Here is a 2,372-nt window from a genome sequence, read left to right on the forward strand (position 1 = left end):
TCTGTTCCATTGGTCTATATACCTGTTTTGGTTACTGTAGCCTGGTAGTATAGTTTGAAGCCAGGTAGCATGATGCCTCCAGCTTTGTTCTTTTGATTAGGATTTTCTTGGATATGCCTGTTCTTTTTTGGCTCCATATGAAATTTAAAGTAGATTTTCCAATTCTATGAAGAAAGTCAGTGGTAGCTTGATGGGGATAGCATTGGTTCTATAAATTACTTTGGGCAGTATGGCCATTTTCACAATATTGACTCTTCCTATCCATAAGCATGGAATGTTTTCCACTTGTTTGTGTCCTCTCTTATTTCCTTGAGCAGTGACTTGTAGTTCTCCTTAAAGAGGTCCTTCACATCCCTTGTAAGTTATATTCCTAGGTATTTTATTCTCTTTCTACCAATTGTGAATGGGAGTTCACTCATGATTTGGTTCTCTATTCATCTGTTATTGTTATATAGGAATGCTTGCAGCACATCTAAAAGCTTATCCACCACGACCAAGTCTGCTTCATCCCTGGGATGCAAGGCTGGTTCAATATACGCAAATTGAAAACGTAATCCAGCACAAACAGAACCAATGACAAAACAACATGATTATCTCAATAGATGCAGAAAGGGCCTTTGACAAAATTCAACAGCACTTCTTGTTAAAAGCTCTTAATAAACTAGGTATTGATGGAACATATCTCAAAATAATAAGAGCTATTTATGACAAACCTACAGCCAATATCATACTGAATGGGCAAAACCTGGAAACATTCCCTTTGAAAACCGGCATAGGACAAAGATCCCCTCTCTCACCTCTCCTGTTCAACATCGTATTGGAAATTCTGGCCAGGGCAAACAGGCAAGAGAAATAAATAAGGGGTGTTCAATTAGGGAAAGAGGAGGTCAAATTATCTCTGTTTGCAGATGACATGATTGTATATTTAGAAAACCCCATTGTCTCAGCACAAAATCTCCTTAAGCTGATGAGCAACTTCAGCAAAGTCTCAGGTTACAGAATCATTGTGCAAAATCATGAAGTTTCACATTTTAGGGTTTCACTCATTTGGATTAAACCTTGTCCCCATCATGTGGTGAAAAGGGAACACTTATACACTGCTGGTTGGAATGTAAATTAGTACAACTTCTATGGAAAACAATATGGAGATTTCTTAAAGAATTACAAATAGAACTACCATTTGATCTAGTAATCCCTGGTTCAATACTAGGTACTGAACCAAAGGAAAATAAGTCATTATTTTAAAGTAATTATATAAAGAAGACACCTGTACATGTATGTTTATCACAGCACAATTCACAACTGCAAAGATGTGGAATCAACTTTAATGCCCATCAACCAATGAGTGAATAAGGGAAATGTGGTGTGTATATACATATACACACACACCATGGATACTATTCAACCATAAAAAAAGAATGACATAATGCCTTTTGCAGCAACTTGAATGAAACTGGAAACCATTATCCTAAGTGAAGTAATTCAGAAAAGGAAAACCAAATACCAAATGTTCTCACTTATAAGTGGGAGCTAAACTATGGGTACACAAAGGCATATAGCATGGTATAATGAACATTGGAGATTTAGAAGGGGAAAGTAGCAGGGAGCAAGGAATGAAAACTACCTACTGGGTACAATACACTCTATTCGGGTGACAGGTACACTAAATTCCAAGACTACCACCATACAATTCATCCAAGTACACAAAACTACTTATACCCCTAAAGCTATTGAAATAAAAAATAAAACAATAAAAAATTTAAAATAAAGTAAATAAATCTTATCTTTAGCAGAAATCCTCTTCTTCAAATGCTCATCTAGTGGGCAGTCTAGCTTTTAGAATGAAGATTTAAAGAATCTTTAAGGACTTTGATATGTAGCTTTGAAAATTTACTTATGTCTAAGAAATTGCAAATGAGGATTGCATGCAGGATATTTATGAGAATCAAATAAAATATCATCATGTAGGTAAAATTTGTTTTCATCAATGGTTATTTTGGGGTGAACTATATTGCTACTTAATTTGTTAGGATGCCTGAGAGGAAGAGGCAACGAATCAAGTTTAGAAGTGAAAGAAGTGAAGTTTGGTAGTGAGGAAGAGGAAACAAATCAGAGAGGTCAGAGGAAGCAATGGGGTAAAGACAAGGAGGAATAATGAAAACAAAACTTCATGAAAGCAAGTTAGCAAAGTAAAAAAATTTGCCTAATTCATGATTTTGCCTGGGATTAGCTTTGGGTTGAGTTAGGTCAATAGAATAAACTTCTTGGTCAGAACTTGAATTTGTGGTTATTAAACCAGTGGGACCTCAATTCTTCCTGCTTATGATTGTGATGGTGGTGAAATGAAAGTGTGTCTATAAAGCACTATTCAC

The sequence above is a fragment of the Rhinopithecus bieti genome, unplaced genomic scaffold, assembly GCF_001698545.2.
Source record: "Rhinopithecus bieti isolate Rb0 unplaced genomic scaffold, ASM169854v2 scaffold_10712, whole genome shotgun sequence".
Lineage (NCBI taxonomy): Eukaryota > Metazoa > Chordata > Mammalia > Primates > Cercopithecidae > Rhinopithecus > Rhinopithecus bieti.